Below are 21294 nucleotides of genomic sequence, written 5' to 3'. Positions count from 1 at the left end.
AAACTGCATTAAATCGAAAACCGTAAAGATTTGGGATGAACAAGTTACCAAATTCTGAGAGCCCTTAAGTTGGCCTATCAGCATATTTCGTTTGATCCATTACTTTTGGGACACCCTGTATATAAGAAAAGTCACCAAATTTGTTAAAGAATTTTTAAATTATCTTCATTTTGGGGTTGTCGTTTACATGAACGAAAAATTCGAAAGATTATGACTGTTTTTATCCAATTCCTATTTAGGTATATTAAAAGTTAAACTCTTTCATAATTTCCAGTGCAAAACAGAGCTAACACAAAATGCTCACGTTTTTTTCTTCAGTAATTTTAATGCAAGATAGAGATTATCCAAAATTTAAAAAATAAATTTATTAAAAATACAAAATAAACATAATGGTTCTTGTAATAAAGCTTTGACATTATGGAAATTGCTGTCGCATGGAAAGTTATAGGAGAAAATTTACAGTCATTATTTTCAAGAAGCGTTTTCTCGAAATGGAGTTTTTTGAGTTCTCGCTCTTTTGCACTGAGGGAGTGATTAAGTGGAGTGATTATATAATTATTTCCCATGGAACAATAAGTTTGTTTCAGCTTTTTTTCTCGCTGAATATAGATTTTCGTAAAAGTACAATAATCTTTTACCTCTTTATCGTGCATAATATATTAAATTAAAATCCTCTTTCCGGCATGAATTAATTAATATGTCTAATTGATTTGCATAATCTCATCATCAATAATTGTTTACATCATTCCATCCATTCCACCTCCAACACCCAAATCATGTAATATAAAGTTCCTGTTGTGGTGTTTTCCCGTCGTCGAATCAGCCTCAACAGCTGTCTCAAACCGAAAAAATCCCCACGAAATCACGATTCAAGTTCAAGGTTAACAAAACCCACACCACTACCGACCTGATGCTTCTTATAATCACAGCATGCTGTGCGGGTATTATGCTATTCCACGACATCTTCCAAACACTGGAGGCAAAAACCGTGTTGCATCGGTCAAACATCATCACCTCTGGTATCTCTAATAGTGACATCAATACCACTTAACTATATGACCCAACAGTGTAACCCCTATCTAGCAATGATCTTTCGGTGGAAATTGCTAATAGTGTACAAATCAATGACAGTATCGGTCTTCCAGACACAACCCGCCCACTCACTTAGATCGTTAGTAACAATTATTAGAATTAGAAAAACAAAAAAATTCTCTCTCTTATTCAATTTTTCTATCCCAAAAAGATGGTTTAAAAAAAGTTTCGTTTTCGTGATTAATTCAGAAATAATGATGACAGTGAGTATGTCTGGCCAAATGACAGCTGTTGCTCTAAGATGGCTTAGATTGGCGCTCCCTCAGCACAGTTAATAAATCATTGTTGGCCGCAATCAAAAAATTGCAATGCAATGAGAGAAGATCTGTGTTGTGTATACGCTTCTTCAAATTGAATGGAATAGTCGTTGAAATGAAGATAGACCCTCTTTATGGTCGTCTTTTTAGTTTTTTTAGTTTTTTTTTTTTTTTTTCAAGTGAACTGAAACCGAAATGAAACTGCATTTCCCAATCATCATTCATTCATGTGGCTTTGGCTAGCTAAAAGCTAGAGTGTTTCGGACATAAAAACCTATTAATTAAAATCAAGGACTGGACAAATTAAGCACTGAATCACATTTGTGACTTTCACTTAAAGATGCACCATGCGCACTCAGAGTTGAATATTTTGCAAAGAACCGTTGCATAGCAGCAAAACCAAACAAAAAAATCTATACAGAAAAGCTGCAATGAAGCTTCAAGTAATTAGAGGTTACCAATTTTGTTTGTAAAGAATCACATCGTCGTTATAATTTACTTAAATTCTTCCTGCACAAAAATTTTATAAAAAAAAAGAAGTCAAAATTTTAGATCTTTTTAAATTGATTTAAGGAAAATCAATTGAATTTGAACCAACTCTCGAGAAGATCGAAAATTATTCCCCAAACTTTTGAGGTTTTTGAAGAAGTATGCAATTCAGAAATTATGGATCCAAAATATTTTTGATGTATCTTTTAATGTCTTATAAATGGACGAACCATGGCAGCATCCATGAAAAAGTTACGCCATTTTCTCCCGTTCCACCTGAAATTTTTAGCAGTTTGGCATAAATTTCAATTAAAAATAAACTATTGGGAGTACAAAAATCTATTATAGCTTTGATATTTCACACATACAAAATTCTAACTTTTTTGGTAAGCATCGTAGAAATATGATTGAAGCGTCATATAAAAGGTGAATCAATAAGCTTTCAAGTGATATAAAATTTATTATAGATTTTCATATAAAAAAATGGATTTAACGGTGTTTGAAGATAAAAAAGATTGATTTTTCTGCTTTTTTTGATGAAAATTGATTGGGTTCTAGCTCTTTTTGTAGATGTCATGCAGACATGGTGAATATGCATAATTTGAGCTGAAACAACAGGCTTTCAGATAGTTTTTTTTTATAGGTTATGATATTAAAAAAAGGGTTTAATGGTGTTGGAAAAAAAATTTTGATTTTTTCACTTTTTTCATGAAAAATGATTGTTTTCAATAAATTTATTTTTATAACTTTTACGCATTGTAAAAATTTAAATATGGCTTTATTCTTTAAAATACACTTGTTTTAGATAAAATGAAAGGCTAAGCAGTAGATATTGTTGGAATTAGCATATAAACTTTTTAAAATCTGCAGTTCCCTTTGTTTCAGAAAAACTTTACCAACACAATTTACCCTACTCTAAATAAAGTATACAAATCGCATGCTTCTGGTAGAAGATGAAGAAGAAGATGTTGTTGCAACAGTTCAGGTATGTTGATCATCTTCTTGGTCATCATTGCCACCATAAAGCCTTCCAACAATTCATGCATTGAATTAAAATTATTTTTTGTTTTTTTTTTCTATAAAAAACCAATAAATATTTGGAATGGTAATATAAACTCACGCAGTTTTTTGAATTTGGAATTAGAACAAATTGAAAGGTATGCATTTCGAATGTTTTGGAAAGGCATGTCCCTGTCGCCAAAGATAGCCACTTTTGAAGTTATTTTAATATTTCTGTTATTTTTCTCACACACTTTGTTTATGGTGTTGCGTTTTTATTTTTGTTTTGTTGTTTATAGCCACTTTTGATCCAAGGTGCATCATATTTGTGCATACTACATTATCCATATTGCGGATTTAATATAAGAGATTCGATACGGTGTACTTCGCAGCTTGGCAGAGTGGTGATATGGTGAAGAGATAAATTTAAGTGCCATACATTAATTGAATGCGTGAGTTGTTGATGCGTTTTGATTGTGATGACACTTAAGATAATGTTAACTATCTGTTAATTGATTTAAGATTAAATTATATATACATATGAAAGAAAAAAAAAAATTACGCAAAATCAATTTATTGTACAATTTAAGATAATTATACATAAGAGATAAAAAAAAAGTTGATCAAGCCATCAATAGAATTGTGAGTGAATGATAGAAGAATTTATTGCACTTCACCAATATAGAATGTTACTTTTGCCTTCTAAGATGAGTTTTATTTCCCATTTGGATATAAGATAACAATTAAAATTTTAGTAATAAATATTTATGCAATAAAACTTATTTACCAAGATATCTTTAAAAAAAAACTTCTTCAAAAATAGAAAGGCTATTTGAGTATATGATTTATGAAACAAAACTGCAGTCTTAGAACAACATTAAGCTTGTTGAATATGAACATTGAACGCATGATAGAAATTCTGACAATTCAACTCATTTTGAAGAAGGCATAACATTAAACCAAACTTTTTCTAATTTCGCTTTAAAAAAATATTAACAAGTCGAAATTTGACCTCCTGACATTTTCAAGGCGAAATAAACCAACATTTTACGAACATACACTGAGGGAAAAGCCACCATAAAACAACGTAAAATCAATGAAAACCACATTGATTTAACTATTATTCGGAATGATTTTGCGTTGAAGATGAACATTTTAAAATCAACGTGCAAAATAGGTTACTTTTTTATGGTTTCGTATCTTAAAGTCACATAAATCAAAGTAGTTCATCTTTGAAACAAAGACGTTTCAACTTCAATTTATTTTTTCCCTCAGTGTAATATATAAAGTTTTAAGGTTACATAAAAATGACATGAAAATCGTCTTTTGTCAAAGACGAAATGAAGACCAAATTTTTTTGACTTGAAAATGCAAATAAAATTCACGAATCTTTCTCCAATTACTATACTTTTACGCTCAATGGGTCGAATGTGAAATATATGTATGTCAGCTGCTTTTATGAATGGAACTTAATTATTTTCATTTTAATATAGTATTGAATATTTTCCTAGTATTTTAACCCAACATCGTTCAAACAAAAGAGCTGAACAGCGAACTTTATTTTAAATTTAATTTTTTACTGTAGCGATGAGTTTTAATTTTAATAATTAACTGTCCTTTTGTAGTTTCTATTTGAAATAATATGACAATGTTATGTATCAAGATATGTCATTTGATTGATTCGTGTACCCTTTCGGGAAGATTTACATTTTTTTCCTAATTGATTTGAACGATTTCTCGGGCAATTGTTTATAAAATTAAGGAAAATAGTAACTAATGGGTATTCCTTTTGGGTGCCGTGAAATAACGCCGAGCGAAATAACGCCGAATTCCAAAATTCGGCGTTATTTCACTTTACAAAAGAGAAATAACGCCGAATTTCAACATTCGGCCTTATTGCACTTAGTCAAAGTGAAATAACGCCGAGTCCCAACTGAGAAATAAGGCCGAATGTTAGAAAAGTGAGCATAAAAGCAAACGCAAGTTAAAGGGTATGTTCCCCTTTTTCTTATTTTCAAAGGCATATAAGGCCCAAATTTATTAGGGCACAATGGCTCCAATACCAATTTGGGACTTATGTCCATCCCATCGAGGTATAGGTTCCCAAAAAGTTTTGGCTCTTATGTGCGTCTTAATTATTCATTTTCCTAGATTAGTTTCAAGATGTGATAAAAACGTGGCGCAGGGACATAAGGCCCAAGGACATAACGCGCACTTTTTATTTATGCATTTATATTTAAGAATTAAATCCCACTTGAGTGGGACATAAAAAAATTATCTCACGAATAGAGCGGTCAAATTAATCACAATACAAAGATAAGAAACAAATAAATCCCACCTGTTTTAATTGGTGGAAGGCAAAGCGGAAAAAAATTTGCTTACATGAGAATATATTTAATTTTCGGAACTCAAACGCGAAGCGGAAAAAAATTTTGCCCACGGGAGAATCAATTTTGAGGTGTGAAAATAAAAATTCGCGCGAATTTTTATTTTCACACCTCAAAATTGATTCTCCCGTGGGCAAAATTTTTTTCCGCTTCGCGTTTGGGTTCTGAAAATTAAATAGATTATCATGTAAGCAAATTTTTTTCCGCTTCGCGTTTGCTAAATTATAACACAAACATATCTTTGTTGTTTGGTATACACGTAAATACAATAATAATACCCAGGACTTAGGCGTATAAACAGTGAAGTATGTTTAGAGGCTGGGGACATGCTGTCCTGCTTTGGATACACTATTGGATAGGCGTATGTGCCAATAGGGTGGGACATAAGTGCAAAATCGAATTTTGTAACTATCCCAAATCCAGTTGGGAGATAATTTTATAATTTGTGAATTGTTCGTTAGTGGGACATAACGCCCATCTTTTATTTGTGGGTCTTATGTCCAACCTGATTTTGACATAAGGCCCACAATTAATTTGGAACTTATGTCTTACTCAATTCGGACTTAAGTCCCACAAATAAAAAGCGGCTGTTATGTCCATGGTCCTTATGTCCCTTTGCCAAGAATATGGCATATCAATACCAAACTGACTACACGTGGTTACATTGAAATTTGTCCACTTAGCAGGATTTGCCCCACTAAAAAAGTGAAATAATGCCGAATCGGCGTAATTTCACTTTGTCATTGTGAAATAAAGCCGAATGTTGAAATTCGGCGTTATTTCGCTCTTGTAAAGTGAAATAACGCCGAATATTGGAATTCGGCGTTATTTCGCTCGGCGTTATTTCACGGCACCTTCCTTTTGTTCTCAAAATTCAGACAAATCAATGCAAAGGAATTAAATGCAGTGTATAGTACAGGTTTTTTTTTTTGCGCTTGCGGTGCTGTAAATTATATAAAACAAAATATAGTTATTAATCTCGTTCTAAAAAGATTTCTTTCAACACGCGACAAAATCTGCCATTTTTGTATAACATTTCGTGGAGAAAAGTTGAAACAAAGAAACTTATAAAACTTAAAAAGAAACTAAAAAAATTTAAATTATAATGTACTTTACTAGATTTTATACTATTTAAAAAAAAAATTAAAGTTTTCTTTATTCACAACAAAGACTACTGAATTTTCGGAACATTGTCTTTATCTAAAAATTGGTTAAGCCAACAAGATCTTTAATTGTGTTTTACTAATTTGGTAGTATTTTGAAAAATTTTTGAATTTCTTTCATTATTTACTTAAACTCAAGATCGAACACCTTTTTGACATCAAATAGCTTAATTTTTAGCTTATAAACTGTTTTGAAAAAGTAAATTCTATTTAAACACCATTTTGGAGCTGGCATTTTGAATTAAATTGCGAATAAAACAAAAGTTGGCAGCTTTTTTTTTATTAAGGAATGATATCGGTGTCTTCAGCTAGCGTGCGTCGCTTCAAAGAGGATTCTGGAGACCGAATTACAGAAGATCTCTGAAATAAAAAAAATTTCTAACCTCCTCCTTTTTGGAAGTCGGTTAAAAAGGTCCACTTATAGAAATAAAAAACATGTCAGTCTGCCAGTTTATATTATCACTTCCCCAAATTTCTGCCCAAGCTATTAACAGATAACTGAAAACTAAACTAAGTAAACACAAAGATGAAAAGTTTGACACTTACTTCAGTTAAAAAAAAATAAAACAAAAATGAATGCGAAGTAGTTTTTTCAACAAATTTGAAAAATGTATCTCATTTGTTTGCTAATCATACTTAACCATTCAACACCCATATTTGTGTATAGTCGTACACCTTCGTGAGAAACAAACTCCCTCTCATGGGACTGAATCTCCTTTCAAACATAAACAACGTATGACATTTGCCGCTGCTCGCCTCTATCAACTTAGATCATCGAACATCAACAAAAAATGTTGAAATCCTCCAAAGTATACTCTTATTGTAGTCCTATACATTTATTATAAAACATAAGACCGAAACTCTCAATTTGATTTCCTCCTCACGATAAGGCATCATTCATTCATCAGGTAGAAACTACATCATTCCAGAAGGTATAAACACAACGCTCCACTAAACCAGAAACTTAATCTTCACCCGTTGCCATTCGTCTAGTTTTCCTCATTAGATAAGGGACAAAATTGTCAGAGGGCCTGTCATCAGTGAGATCTCCAAATTGGCTTTAAAGTCTCTCTCGAAATTAATAATTGCGTTGAGAGTTATAAAGATTAATCCACCAACCAAAAGGTGGGAAGGATTCGAGACGGACTTTTATCTATATGTTGTGGGTTGCAGCGCAATGAAGAGCAAAAAACCGGCAAAATACTTGCTGACATATGCTTTGCTATCATGATCACATAGAGCCAGAGTCTTGGGTAAGCCAACAAAGAAGAATGCCTCTGGCTCATCATCATCATCATCATCGGCCTGCATCTTGCAGATGCGATGAGTCAAAAAGAAGTATCTCTCTTCGACAACCATTATGCCTCGGGGAAGATTCATCGCGCACCGTTTCATGGCGAGCACACAATTGATGTTCCAGGAATTTTATTACAAAATCATGTAAAATAATTCTTCGACACTGCAACTTGGCTGGGCTTTGTTTTTTTTTTTCAAGACGTTTGTTTGTTTATTTGTTTCTGTTTGGTTTCAAGCAGCATAAAGTAGTTCCACTCTAAGAACTGTCAGTTAAGATGGGTGATTGCGAACGCCCGCAAGATGTCACCTGCAGTTGGCGCGCCGCGCGCCAGCTCAAAATTGTGAACTTCAGCGCAGCGCAGCGATTTGATAAAGAGTCTCTGATGTCTCTAATGTCTATAATGCCCAACTATAAGCTCGCGGATTCGATGATGATGTGATGAGGGTGACTTTGACTATATGGCATACATAGTCTACAACTTAAAGACGCTGGTGGATGCTGAATGTAATGTCGATTTAATGATGCACAAGCACATCACCTGTATCTTATAACTACACTTTTTCAGCGACAACGCGATGCAATGTGCTGTGCATAATTTTGAATTATTCATCGTTTTTGTTTGGTTAAAGATTCGTTTGATTGAAGACGATCTTCGGGGGAAGAAGGGAAGATTCGATACTATCGAAACGAAACGAAAAAGATTGCAGAATGCATCGTGATAATTGTCGGCGTTAACATGGATAATTTTGCACTTGGAATGCTCGATCGTTGTCGCATAGGATGGATATTGCATTTATGATAAATTTTTGGAATGTAACCAAGTTGAATCATAGAAGAATAGTTGATTTGTGGTGGGCGTGAAGGTATATATTAATTGTGCCTACTCTACCCCCTGCCGCCATTGGGGTAAACTGTTTTACCAGCTACCGACTTGGGGAAAAACCAATAAGAGATCAATTTATATAATCATTTTATCCATGGGGGGACTATTATGGCACATCATCGAACGATCGATTGGAATGATGCTAGCTTGAATGTGTGAGATGAATATCAAAATGGAGGGCGCTCGAGCGAATCGTGAGCCTATTATCCTATGGTTTGCTAATTGGGTATGGATGGATGTTTTTTTGGGCTTGGAGATGTAATATGGCATGTGCTGGAGAAATAATACATATATCGCACAAAAATGCATTGTTTTGAAAGAAGTGACGTAAAGACTAAAAAAGATTTATAACAAAATAACGAAGTCACTTTTTATTTATTGAAAAATTCAATTTTCGTAAAACTATTGTTTATTGATTGTCAAATACGAGTACATGAAAACAATGAATGTATTTCTTCAGCTAACGGTAAAGCTGTAACTAGGATTATCATGTTTTTTTGAGTTGTGTTTTAGTTCTTTGACATTTTGTGCATTCAACAAGTAGCCAGATTTATGGGTTCGAAAAAAAACTAGGTACTCTTAAAATAATGTAGGTATGGTATAGGGTTAAATTTCAAAAATTTTGTTTTTTTTTTTATAACTCAGCAAAAATTTTATTTTTTTTTTTTTAAGCTTGTGAAATACTAAATGGCTATTGGCCAGTTGAAAACTTGGTTTTGTGGAAAGAATGATGTTGTTGTTTCAAATTGGTTCAAGTATTCAAAGGTTTTGATGAGAGGAGATTTTAAAACAAAGATTCAAAAACTAATTTAAAAAAAACTGGCAGCCACTGGGCATCGAACCTACAACTGTTGGGTCACTAGGTTAGTGCCTTACCATCGTGTTGGAAATAAGTATGACAAACTGCAACTAAAGATAAAGCCTGACTATAATTATAAAAATTTTATTTTTTGTCGGTTTTTTAAGATGAGAATTCACATTAAAATGAAATGAAGTTCGCCTTAACTTTAACAGACTTTAATTGGAATCGACTAATTTTAAGCGGATATCGTATTGTTTTATCACGATGGAATTTGAGGAGGACATAACTTATTTTAAGGTGCCCTTTTTTTGGTGACGTGAAAATTCGCGCGAATTTTTAATTTTCACACCTAAAAAATTGATCCTCACGTGGGCAAAAATTTTTTCTGCTTCGCATTAAAATTCGGGTTAGAAAAATTTTTTTCCGCTTCGCATTTTGAACATTGGAATTAAATTGAATCTACTTATGTTCCTACGAGTAAGTATATAACTCAATTTTATTTATTTTGAATTTCTTAGGGCGTTATTTCACGTCACCCCTTTTTTTCTACGTCAAGAAATATTTGAAAAATATTAGAGATCTCAGTCTTTGAGCTTGCATTTTATCAAATTAGTTAAGGTTGAGCAAGCATTTGGACTTTTTTTTCATTACTCATTTTTATAATAAGAAAGTTAAAAAAAATGAGGTCGAAAATTTGTATTAAATTGGAATTGGATCTAATCTCATCATAACTAGCTAAATATGCAATCCAGCTTTTAAAAGCAATTTCCATGTTTGAGTAAAATGTTTCCAAATTCTGGTTTCATTTTTGTTTCTGAAATTTGTACATAATTTTTATGAACTTATGTAGTTTAAAAAAAATCTCCAGATTATTACAATATTTCGAAAAATTTTCTGATTTTGCTCAAAAATTCACTTGTTATTTATATGATGAAGAACGCACTCGTAACGTTCCAATAAACTAAGCACTTATAACTGGCTCTCTGTCGATCCTCTTGCTCTCTCCGCATGGCCTCTGTCTCTTCACAGCGGAGCCACCGCCGCCACAGTTGATAGTTGATGAATGACAAATGATAGATAACGAGTGACGAATAAAGGTTATAGATGACAAGTTATAGAAGACAGGTGATAGGTGACTTAGACTTTCATGAGAAATAGGCGTTTTTTGAGGCCAAAATTTATAGAATATTTTATGATAAAACGAAATCATCTATAATTTTTACCGACTTCCAAAAAGGAGGAGGTATTTAGTTTTGATCCATGGAAGTCGGTTTTGTTTTTTTTGATAAAAAAGATTATTTAAATCATTTACATAACTAACTAAAATATTCTAGTTGCACTATGTATATTTGTACAGTGTATTATATTATGTATATGTCTAAAATCGATGTCCATCCATATTCGAAAAAAAAAAAATATTTAAAAAATAGTATTTTTGAAATCTTTGAGTTTATTAAGACCCGTATCACCAATGTCAACAATCTTGATTTCTACACAAAATCACAAAATTTAATAAATGAAAAAAAAATACTTAAAATGTAAGTTTTTGGTTAAATTTTTAAAAACTAAAAAACATTAATTTTCCAAAAAGTTTTTGAGAACTTAAAAAACACAATTTATAATAAATAATAAGATAATAAGAAATATGTCATCACAAGTATTGAATAGAATTTTTTCACTGTTTAGGTTTAGGTGAATTTACAAAAAAAAAAAAAATACATTTCTTTAATAAAAAATATGTTTCAACAACTAGTTCTTATAGTCTTTAAGGCAAATGATATAAAATTAAAATCAATCATTGAAATAGATTTAATTTAAAAATTTTTTTTTATCATAGTGAATCCACGAATGCGAGTAAAGAATGGTACTTAAATATTTTTAATCAAAATTTTAACCAAATCTTGTTATAGAGCTACTCATTAACTAAAAAAAAATTATTTCATTCTATAATTATTTTGTCACTGTTACTTATGATATCTGCAACCATATTCTCTCTTGCTTATGTCTAATAGGAGAAATACCTCTTTTCTTCAACCAAACTTAAAATTTTTGCAACTCTTGTGCTCGTCTGACCTTTTATATTTTATTTAAGCTTTATTTTTAAACTCATTTCAAATCACGATTGGTCTTTGTACTTTAATTTTTCTTATTTGCTTTAGTAGAGTCTGATATACATATGTACCTACTCGTAAAGATATAAACGCGGCATCACATACTATTCAACATTTGCTCATATTTATCCTTGACTTGTTAATTTTCCCTTCCAAAATATTTGTTTAACATCAACCTTGATATTTATAATTCTTCCAATCATAATTTTCCAGAATACGCAAATTGCCTACCAGTAGTAGTTAAACCAATTTATAATCCAAGATCCAACCATAAAGCACAACATGTCATTAAAATGTTTTTCTCACATCACCCACATTATAAATCATATACAAGTATATGAACCTATTACTTTATTCACTGACATTAAAGCTGTCATAGAATAACAAAGCTTAGTTCACCACAAGTAGGTATTGTGCACTATCTGCAGCAAAACCCGGATTATACATTTCACCTCAATGCGCGGCAACGACCTAATAAAGAAAAAATAACTGTCTAAAATAATTACTTCCATTGCAGAACCAGCAGAGTCAGTAGAACCAGGATCAACCAAGTGATATATATTTAAAGGTCAACTCTCGTTTATATAAAGTCTCCAACTTTATACCGTGTCATGCTAACCCAACAAAAAAAATAAAAAAATAGGGCTTGTCTCGAATCACAGACAATATTGGAATCGTAAATGCGATTCATCGAACCAGATGACACAGATATTCAATGGCAAATATCACCAAGACTGAAAAACTAAAGTTTTTTTCTAAGAAAAAAAAAAAAATAAGAACAAAACAGAAAAAGAATGTCTAAGCTTTAAGATGTCATCCCTGGCTTAACTTGAATTCACATTTCAAGGCAATTTCAATATGAATTCAATTCTACCACTCACAAACGCATTTTCCACTAAAACATTGATTGAAATCGAATTCGATTTAATAGAGTGATATTGAGATTGGTGTGTGAATTGAGATGTAATACTTTGAGACCCTTCGCCCATCTAGAGAAGGATTGTTGTATTGCGCAACAACAATAGCAATTAAATGTAATATCAAATTCCCTGACATGATGATGATGACATAGCTGCTTCTTTACGCTAACTTGGCAATTTCCCAGGTGAAACAAAAACAAAAAAATATAAAGTTCCGCTGAAGCAAAATGCATCACATGTCAGTTAACATTTATTAGTTTCGAATGCACATTTGGTAGATCCACAACACACAAAAATACACCAAAGATACAAAACTATCTATGGAATGGGAGTATCTATTGTGTGAGTAGTACCATAATTTGAATGCAGAAACATTTGGCCCAAAGGTGCTCTGCAACCTGTGTTAGTCTATTACCAAATACAACAACTACTGAAAAAACGGATAGACTCTAAATTCTCATTACTTCCATCACGATTTCATTTAGATTACAAAAAAAAATATATATGAAAAAAAATAATAAAGTTAAAATGGCAATAATGTTGAGCTTCCGGGATGCACTAATTTGTTTTATTTATAGATTGCCTTAAGGTATTAAATTGACAGCTTCTGGGGGAGGAAGCTATAACGAATTAAAATAAATGCTCTTATTGAGTGAGAGTGATCATAAAGAGGTATTCTTGATTGGCAGATAGATACGCTATGTGGCTTATGAATTATTAATAATAGTAGTTAGAATTTTTTTTTTTCATTTAACAATTCAATAATAAATTTCAAATCGATTGCTCAAGCTAATAAATAAACAAAAATAATAAAAGAAATAAAATCGAGTTTGATGCTCAGCTCTTTCGTTTTGGAAATAAAAAGCTTTTGAGTAATGGATTTATTAATAAATGTTTAGACTGATTTATAATTGTAGTAGATTATCGTAAACGGAGATTTTTTTTTAAACTTCATTTTGAATTTGAGCGCCTAACATTATACAGTACTCATGAAGTTAGCTTTTATATATTATACTATTCAACAAGAAAACTTAAAGCTGCAAGCAGGTGAGGTTACTGTCTTTGATTGCTGTAAGTCAAATTAAAAAATTGTTAGGTTTGAATTCATGACTTAAAATCAATAGGGTGGTAAGACACAAAAACAAAAACTAAATCTTTGTGGTAGTCGAAAATAAAAAGTTACTTTTAAGAACTTTTTTTTAACATAAAAATAATTTGGGGAATGGAACCAATGAACCATTAAAGTCCTTCAATGGAATGGAAGAATGTTAGCATATAAATGAGTCGTTATATGTGAAAGTGGTATAAATCAATTTAAAAGAACAATTAATTTAAAGTCAAAATAAATCATAGTTAAATGGTATCCACTTGCTTAACAAGACACTGCCGCCAAAGAGATCATTTAGTTACTCTATTCAATATTTAACCAAAAATCCTTTAAGCTCTAGTTTTCGATTAAATAAATTGGTATTTTTTTGTAAATAATGCAAAATGTGACCTTAACCACTTGGAAAAATAAGGTCGCTGTAGATCGAATACCTAAAAAAAAACGATAACGATGCACTTATATTGTACAAAAAAATTCGTATCTAATGAAAAATATACCCTGTTTGCCTTAAATCAATATTTTCTGAGATGCGCATAGTCAAAACCAGAAGGAAGGAACAGGTAACATAACCTACATATTGGCTTTGCTGAATTTGGGTAAAACACAGTACATCCCTAGTGAATAGTACGGACCTCTTGAATCACTTAAATGCAAATACCAAAAAACTCCTAAGTGAAATTAATTTGTTTTTTCTTTGACTCCCTTTTAGGTTACCAAAGTTTATGGAATATGTAAAACAGGCCAATGAGAATTTTTAAAAATATTTTTGTAAAGGGTGTTTTTTAATCTTGAGTTATAAAATTTTCATAAATTTTTCTTTGATTTCTAAACTTGTTGGAAAAGTTGCTTTTGGAATAATAATCTTATGATTCCGTAAAATAATCTTGAATTAAAGAGCGTTTTTTTAAGATAAAATTCAAAATTAGTACACGACAAAAAAGGAACGCTGATGAAAATTGGTAAATACGTTTTATTTTCGATAGATGACAAGAATCTAGAAATATTATTTAGAAAGTATAGGTAAAAAGTTGATTTTTTGGAAATAGTGGAAAACCACGATAAGTCCCAATAAATTAACGTTATACATTTACCCTCACGCATTTTTTTATATTCTTTTTTCCATGCTTATTATAACGAATTTAATAAGTCTATTTTTTTTTTTTTTTTTTTGGGGCGCAAAGGTGTTTTTTAGGTGAAGTGAAAAGAGTAAAAGGTTGTATTGGATTGATAAATAAATTGAAGAGGAGTAAGTTCTGTAATAAGCATCAAAAAGCCATAAAGTAGTTGGAGTATTGAGTATAAACGTTCTATTTGTCATGGGAATCAAAAATAAGATAAGCATTTGGGTAAAAGGGTGTTTTTTTGTCAAGGAAACATATTCATAGATACATAGAGAAAAAATACAATTGGTGCTACTTTATTTTTGGTATATTTACAATTAATATTATCGACTTATTTTAATCTTTAGATTTTTGGAGTAAATAGTTTCTTTTTATGTAATGCCTTTTTTAACATAAACTATTAAATGATATACAAATTTTTTATTTTCTCATACCTTGGCGGTACATAAATTACACACTCGAAAAATCGCTATTTTCAGCTTCTAAGGTTTTTCAAATAACCTTCTCCTAGTGGGAGGAAGAAAAATGTGGAAACATTGTTAGTACCTAGAGTAAACTTTCACAATTAATATGCGAAAAATTAATGACGTTTCGCTTATTGATCGCATTCCTGTTTTTCATAGTAAAATAAAGATAATTGCATTTAAAAACCTGCACTTGTATTTTTGCCCCAATAAATATCAATTAATTTGAAAAAATGCAGAACCCTAAATGATGGAATATGCGCTTATACACATTTTTTTGTAACGTTGCTCATTTTTTGAGAAAAAATTAATTTAATACAGGATTTTTTTTTTCGATAGAAAATACTTAAGTCATAATTCCATAAAATAACATTTTACATTATTTAGATATGTATACAGGTCAAATATACCAACACTCAAAATAATACTCAAATACCACCATTTCTTGATACACAAACAGCACTGAACATCTTGTACTATCAAACGAAACCAATTTAGATTAACAGGCCAAGTTCAAGTACGAATAGCGATACAAAACTTTCTCCAACTCACGAAAGTCGCACAAAAATCACACCATAACCCAAAGACCCACTTTAATACGAAATGAAATCAAAAGTTATTTTAGCTTGCAAATGACCGGTTTTTTTCTCATTCACCGGTACCAGTGTAAATTTTACTTTCAATTTCATTCGAGTCGCTATAAAGCGATCAATGATCTCGCACAAGACACAATTTCCGCTTTACATAGAAATGTGCCTTGTAAATTTGGACAGCGAAAATATAAATATTATTTAAGACGAATTAAAGTATTTAAATCATTTTAAATATTTTATTTATTATACAATTTTTTAACTAAACCTCAACCGGCATTTTGATTTAGAAAACAAAGACATTATTATACCAATGTTTTGACCAGACCGGTTAGGTATTAAAATCACCAGACTGTTGCTATTTTTGTTTCGAGAAACTGTGTGTAAGGTATTAATAGTGTTTTTATTTATTTTTCTTTCATCTTGGTGATTTATTTGATCTGTTGATTTAAACCATTTTAATAGACAAAATAAACCTTTTAATTAATTAAAGTTCAAGGAAACCAAAAGTTATGCATAGGTATTTACTGATTTAGGTTGAAGGACATAAATGCGACAGATTAAACATTTTTCTCGATGCAATAAATAAAAAATAAAAAAAAAAATAAAATCATTAAAAAAAATCGAATTTGTTCAAATTTAAATAAAAGTCGTAAAAGCCTTTAAAATAAATGCAGTTTCAAAATTCTTTTGAAAGATCACTCTTACAATGTAAATGTTCCGTATCCTAGTTATGAATGAACTTTTTTGCAATTTTTGAAATCTAGGTAAATGGAATATTTGTTAACCATCCGATGGCCAGCTCTAAAGCTTGTCCAATATAAATTAATTTTTTTTTTCTTTACAAAATAATAATATCCACCCGGTCACGAGATAGAATAAAGGTAATCAAGTGCTCTTTTAAGCATAAATGAGACACGTATCGTATGCTGATGCTGTGTGCCATAGTTGCAGATAGTATGCAACCAGTTCGAATGAGAGGACGTAACCATCAGTCAGCCAGGAACCATAATTACAACAACTTTAAAGCATCAACCTGTTACACCAACCAACTCAACTGTGTGCTGAGAGATCACAGAAGTCAAGCAAAACAATGATGTGTCTCAGGTCTTCACCGATCTTAAAGATAAAAACTATAATATACTATCCGTGCGGTCGGTTGTGCAGGTTCGATTTCATTCAGAATACCAGAATGAATTGCCTTACATAGAATTCCAAAGCTTGAGTCTTTTCAAAAAACTTGTGGCAATCACAACCATATTGAATGTAACTCCTCTCGGAACATGACCAATTGTCTTCACGCTGATGCATTTGCAAAGTCAAATCGAAGATCTCAGCAAGTCTCAAAATAGTTGGAGGTGGCATTTCTTCAGTTTCTCGCAGCAGTCGTTCGTTTGGCATATCTTCACTCTTGCTCGTGACAGTGTCGTCTTTATAGGTCAAGTTTGCCATTGTCGTTGCGCCGATTTTGTTGTTGTTTGGATGCGGGTTAGTAACAACAAAATGTGCAAGAGAAGAAGAAGAAGAAGTTATATAAATTCCACCTACAATAACAAAAGAGTGTTTAACTAGTTCTTTACTGATCGTCGTTGTTTTTGGGCACACCTATTTGTATGCAAATGTATTTTCTTATCGAATTTTAGTTTTGGTATTTTTTGCAGATTCAAGAACTATTTTATTCGTTTTGGATGTAGCACGTGAAATTTAACTGCAGAAAGCATACACAAAAAACTTCAAAATGACACAGTATAAAACCAGTTGGACCAGACCAAGATTAAAAGATTTATGTCTTTTTTTTTTTGGCTTGATGCAAATTCCAAAAAAAAAAATGTGTGTATTTTCAATCCTAAATATTCAAATATGACATCGAATGTGGATGTAAATGTGTTGAGGTATTTCAATTTGGTTAATTGACTGCGATTGTTTATCACTTTAATTTTGGATTTTAAAGTATATGCATTTTTGTAAAATTGTCAATAAATACTGTGTTAGGTATCTTGTTTTCGTTGCAGAAGCACTTTTTTTTATGTTTTGTGCAAAAAATATTTGAGGAAGTTATGAAAGAGTTAATTAGAATTTTAAATGTTATTTTCTTGATTATTTTTTTTTTATCATAATTATAAAAAAAAACTTGTATAAAACAACTTTAAATAAACAATGCAAGGACTGCGATTATATATAAAAAAAAAAAAACTGATTTATATCGTTGAAGCAGATGGTTAACAAAAATTAAATAACATTTTTTGATAACTTTCTGGTTTTTTGTTTAGTTTATATTATTTAAATCACTGCATTCTATTTTGATAAGAATGTTGAAACCATTTCTGAAACATGATCCAATGTATTATTTATGATCAAGGAAATTGAACAAATGTCAGACAATCGAGATATATTTTCTCTTCAATTGGCGCTTTTTACTAAAATACGATTTTTGAACCAATGTTTATGAAATAAAGTTTTTTTGTCTTATACATATCAAAAAATATGGCGTATGAAAATTTTAGGACTCAAAGTATCAATTTTGAATGCATCTTATGATTAAAAGGAATCAAATAAGTTTTTGATATCGTGGAAGAAAAATATGTCTTGGTGCAAGCCATTTTGTATTTTATTGAAATAATTTAATTTTCGAAAACGGCGTTGAATTGTTTTTCAAAAATTTTAAAATAATAACGACTGTAACTATTTTATTTATTAATTTTGTATTTATAATGCATTTAAATAAAAGTTATTAATTTGGATACCAGTTTTTAGCTCAATTTAATAAAATATGCTCTTTTTTGCCATATAAAAATTTTTCAAATTTGTATTTGAGCAAGTTCGAATTTTTAAACTGCGTTAACTTATCCGAGGTGGCTGCTTGAAATGCTTGCAACTCATAAGAAAATACTTTATATAGGTACATATTTGATGGAAAAAACATTTTTTAAGTATAAGCCTGCCAAATGTCACATTCAAAAAGTTGTTTTTTCATAAAAAAAAAATTAATCTTTTTCTTTGTCCGTTTCATAAAAAATGTTCATTTGAATAATTCACAAACAATATGCTCAATTTCTATTTCCCATACTAATATAGAAACGTGCAATTTTTTGATCTGCGCTCTTTTTGGTTTATTATTTGATATAACGTTTTTTTTACATTGCAAGGCTAAATAAATGAAAAACAAACCTGAAAAAATTGCTAAATTTTGCATTGAAATCCTAAGATCAGGTTATTAATTTTTGAATCTATAGTCCAAGAATGTTCAAACGGTAGAAATCGCAATGCTTATTCAAGCTTTCAATTCCAAGTTTGCATACCTATATAGGGTGTTTTTTAGAGGCATATATTTCAATCAAAAAATAATATTTTTGCTTAAAAATAGTTTATGGCATATCCGGATTTAAGGGCAGGTCTGCTAATGACGTAAACCGCACAAAACATTGATTTTTTCCCAGGTGTATTTTAGTCTCGTGAAGATTGCGCTCACTTTAAAACAAAAATGCTGCTTGTTTACTAAGTTACTAGGCACTAAACGAAATGAAATTAAACTTAAAGAAATATTCAATAAGTTTGGTAAACTCAGCGCTAATTTTAGAAATAAATTTCAACGATTTGTAAACGATGTCTGGAGTAAGTATTTCCATGGCTTACAAAAAAAAAAAAAGACAAAGAGCATGATAGCTAGTTTTGGATATCGGAAATTCTATATTTCGAAAAGAACACCCTTTATAATAAAAAACAAAACTTTTTAAACAATTTAAGTAAAAAGAAAATTCAGAGACCATATTTTTGTTAAATAAACATTTTTTTTTTGCTATTTGACTTTTTTGAGAAAAACTAAAAATGCTGTTTTATTGCAATTGCTTTGAATATTACGTATGCAAAAAGTAATCAAAATCGTTAGAGCCGTTTTCGAGATAATTTCAATTCAAGGTAAGAGCTGACAGGAGTTATTTAAAAAATATCCGTATTTTTAGAGAAAAACTAAAAACGCAGTTTTGTTAGAACTTCATACAGCAATACGTTTGTTAAATTTAATCAAAATCGTTAGAGTCATTTTCGAGAAAATTGCAATAACTCGAAAATTTTGTATGGGAGGTATATGTTCTAAGGGAGATATTAAAAAACAAAAAAAAATTACGAAAAAAAAACATTTGTACCAAATTTCAAGAAAATCCGTCCAACCGTTTAGGCTGTAGCTACTTGTACAGATGGACGCACGGACGGGACGCACAGACCGACCGACGTCAAGACGAAACCCACTTTTTTGGACTTCTCTATCATCGTAATGTTAGTTTTGATTAAAACCTCGAAATATTTAGACCGTTATACCTATGTTTTGTGTAAATAGATTCATTTTTTTTTTTTTTTTAATTCAAATATTATACTTATACAAATTTACTTTTTGAAAGTTTTAGCTTTGATCGATATATTAGCTGTTTTCATGACATTTATGTAAATTAAATAAATTTATTTTTCATGATAACAGTTCAAATCCAATCGAGCTCTTTTTATGGATTTTCTATAGTTTCGAATTGTTCCAAATTTTGTATTTCAATCAAATCAAACAGACAGAGTAGACAAGGTTGAAGAAATACATTTCTTCGCATTCTTTATCCATGTAATTTCATGTTTCGTTGTTATCAAGCTCATTTTTACTTGTGAATTATGTACTATAGGACCAAGTTAATGATTCGTAACAAAATTTAGAACTCTACAAAAATAAGGTAAACTTAAGAAATAAATGAAATATTTTTTGTAAAACTGTTATACTTATAATGAACCGTTTTCTTCAGTTATGGTAGGTATTCTTCCTAAACGAATGATTTCATTTCAAAGAAATTTTTTGAAAATTAACTAAAATTTCTGATATTAAAAACAAAACAACATAGTTTTGAATTAAAAAAATCAAAAAAAATTGGAAAACGGATTCATTTGTTTTATTAATATTTTCATAAGAATGGCATACCATTTTTTTTTTTTTGCTTTTTGAAACCGAATCAAAAATTTTGTTAACTGTATCAAAAAAATCCCTCTTTCCTTGTAAAATAAGAAAAAGGTTTTTTTTTTGTATTCAAAATTGGTAATGTTATTTTTAGAAATTGGTAGAGTAGGATATAGAAAAGATTTTAGAGAATTTTAAATTCTAAAATCACTCCACACGAGTAAGATTCCCAAAATGTACCTACATAATTTAAATAATTTACCTACTTACAATTTGTTTTTGCTTCTAAAACAGCTGTTATAACCTGTAATTAAAATTGTCTCTAATCAAATGCAATATTTTTTAATATTAATTTGACTTCAGACAAAAAATTAATGTTGTTGTCAAGTTAAACATACTCTCAAAGCTTCAACAGTTAAAAAACTCATCGCTCATTTAAATTTAAATTTCATATGCATTTAAATATTATTTAATCAATTATTGTCGTTGGTTGATTAAAAACAATCAATAAGCATTTCGGTACCACACACATATCCAATCTAGCTACTTGTAAATTTGCATTTAGCAAGGAAGATGATGATTTTCTAAACCAGACATTTTTAAAGTCATTTATTATTCACCAAAGTCTCAGTGGCTCTCTGAATATTTGCATAACCTTGTTTGACTCGACCATTGTTTGGCATC

The 21294-nt window shown here is 30.5% G+C and overlaps 1 protein-coding gene across 1 annotated transcript in view; it reads right to left on the bottom strand.

The window, feature by feature from the left end:
* LOC129919223 (pupal cuticle protein 20-like) overlaps positions 1–21294 on the bottom strand; it is a 59121-nt gene that overhangs the window by 14088 nt on the left and 23739 nt on the right. The gene's annotated exons all lie outside the window — the stretch shown is intronic.

Source organism: Episyrphus balteatus, chromosome 1 (genome assembly GCF_945859705.1).
Source record: "Episyrphus balteatus chromosome 1, idEpiBalt1.1, whole genome shotgun sequence".
In the NCBI taxonomy this organism is placed as follows: domain Eukaryota; kingdom Metazoa; phylum Arthropoda; class Insecta; order Diptera; family Syrphidae; genus Episyrphus; species Episyrphus balteatus.
Note: the sequence above shows the minus strand (reverse complement) of the source record. Positions and strands in the feature narration are given on the sequence as shown.